We start from the raw sequence: 2,684 nt of genomic DNA on the forward strand, positions 1-2,684 counted from the left end.
CCCGACTGCCTTTATCCATGCACGGCTTTGAAAAAGGGATCCTTCCCTTATTCGAAGTCCCCAACTATCACGCCTATAAAAGAGGTTGTCCACCTTTTATTTTGTACCTTTGTTTCTTCATATCTTTGCGTTAGCAACAAAGTGGTAAGGCGAGTTAGCATTCCAGGTATGTCTTCCTGCACCCCTTCTTAATTTATTCTTCCTCTTTATTTATTTTTTGTGTCATGAAAACCCTAGCCGTGTGCATGCTTCACGTGAACCCGTAGAAAATATTATTTTTTCGTATCTTCGCAGAACCTAGTCATAGGTATGACTTTCATGAACCTGTTGACTTTCATCATAAATACTACGACAGTCTCTTGTGAAAAACCTAGTTGCTTAGGTTTTTCTCTTCTTTCGGTGTAGCCATGTATAAACGATAATTTCCTCCCTTCTTACTTTATTGCAGTTATCTTGAAGAGGCAGCCGCGGCACGAGAGAACTCTGACGGTATGCCTTCCAGGGAAAAATCTGCTGATATGTCAATAGTCTCTGGTAATTCTACATCGAACATGGATGATGAATTTTTTTACAATATCTTTTGCTACAGTTAGGAAGAACCACCCCAATTTCGTGCCAATCCTTCTCACTGGTTCGGAGGATGAAGGTGGTACCCGGTCGGTCCGACCAGGGAGTGTGATACGGTTTTGCCTTCACAGGGGAGAATATTTTGCCTCTTCTATTTATTTCAGGACTTGTCAAAGCCCATTGTGTTTCTTTGCCGAATGGGATCAATTCATGATAAGCCAAGGTTGTGTGAGGTATATCCTGACCCGGACGCAGATTATTGACGTTGTCATGGCATCTGCTAATCTTAAAATTAGGAAAGACATACCCGGTTTAGTTGCTTTTATATCCATATGGTGTCCAGATACCCATGCAACAGTTTGCAGGTGGGGTGAAATGACCATTTCCTTGGAGAGCGTCGACATCTTGCTGAATCTCCCGGTAGTAGGGAACCTTAACATCACACTGTCTGAGGATGAAGAAAAGATGTATGCTGCCCTTGTCGCAAACTCCACGTTCGTTCGACAAGATTCTGGGACGAAGTGTTTCTACAGCTGGTGGGTGTCTCAATGGTTCTCAGATGAGTTGGCGCCGGATCAAAAGAACAACACTCTTCATATGGAAGCTTTCCTGGCCCTCTGGTTGTCTAGGGACATTCTCGACGACGGGTCTGGTAAGAAAGAGATAAGGCGGGAGCTTCTCAAATTTTCCACAAGGTTGGCGCAAGGCATCGTTCTTCCCATCGGCGGTCTGTTTCTTGGTTCCCTGTATACTCATTCGGATCATCTTGTTGCGGATATGGGTGTTTCGAACGGCTTCAAGAAAGTGGACTCGTACGTTCATTCCTCTTTCCTCTAAGCGTGGGGAAATATGCTCAGAATCCATTAACTCCACTTCCCGGGACTTGGGGCGGTTCTAGGATACTCAGGTGGGTGAATAGACCCCCAAGATCCGGCCTGAACCTTGTTGGTCTTCTCGACAATTCATACATGGTTAACTTTCATCCGTGGGCTCCAGTGCATGCGTCTGTAGTTCAAGTAGATACCTTTGCTGCTGCTCCAAACACATCTTTGCTTTCCGGAGAAAATTTGAGTGTCGGGGAGGTTTTGTATATGCGGAGTTGCACACCTGGTTATATACCCTCTTTCTTCCGAGGATCATTTCAAGCAGTTTCATATAACATTGATCGGGCGGCTCTGCATATGGGCTTCGACCAAGGAGTACCTCTCGTTCGTAAGCCAGTGACTTATGATTCATTGCCCGTTGTTATGGACGCCAGTGTTCTCTTGGCGGGTAGGAGTCTTCCCTTCTTGCGCTCAGATAGGCTTCTGTCGACGACTTCCAGGTATAATTCGTTCTGGGACGACGAGTTTTTAGCCATCCATGGGTTCGTGAATGATGTAGTGAAGAACACTCGTGGTAAGCCTGCTCCCGTAGTTTTGGAGAATCATCCGTCGTTGAGGGACCCATCGACAACCAAGTGTAAATCGTTTGGTTCGGATGCTGACAGTCCCAAGGCGAAGGAGCGACGATCGAAGAACCGCGCGGGCGGTTTCTGGACAGCTTCGGCAGATCCAGAAACTTTCGTGGCAGCTTCGGCGCGTCCAGAGACCTTTGTGACTTTCATTCTTCCAATATTCGGGTAAGTGTTTCTTCTTCGTCGGCTTAACTAAATGTGTAAACGTTTATTTTATTTCTGAGCACTCGCATCTTATTCTAAGCAGGGTCTTGATAGTGTGAACGCTTTTACTGCACTTGCTCGTAATCAGAAAACGACACCTCTTCTGGTAGAGGCTGTCAATGTTGAGCCCTCTCGTGACGAGGAAGAGTCGGAGGAGGAGAATAGTTCATAGAATGAAAGTAGCTCTTCCGGCAACAGTACTGGATCCTCTTCGGGAAGTGGTTCGGTGAGCCTTGTGCATATTTTTTTCTTTTTCCTTCTTTTATCTTCTTCCTTTCCTTTCGAAAACGTCTAACACATGGTTGCAGGAAGGATATGATTCTGGAGACTTTTCTGAGATAAAGGCTTGTGAAGATTTTCCTTTAGCTGCGGCGACCGCTATTGGTGCTTCGGAGATGGAGGTTGATTAAACTAAAGGCATGGATACGGCTGGAACAACGGAAAATGCTCTGACGAC

The sequence above is a fragment of the Papaver somniferum genome, chromosome 3, assembly GCF_003573695.1.
Source record: "Papaver somniferum cultivar HN1 chromosome 3, ASM357369v1, whole genome shotgun sequence".
Classification (NCBI taxonomy): domain Eukaryota; kingdom Viridiplantae; phylum Streptophyta; class Magnoliopsida; order Ranunculales; family Papaveraceae; genus Papaver; species Papaver somniferum.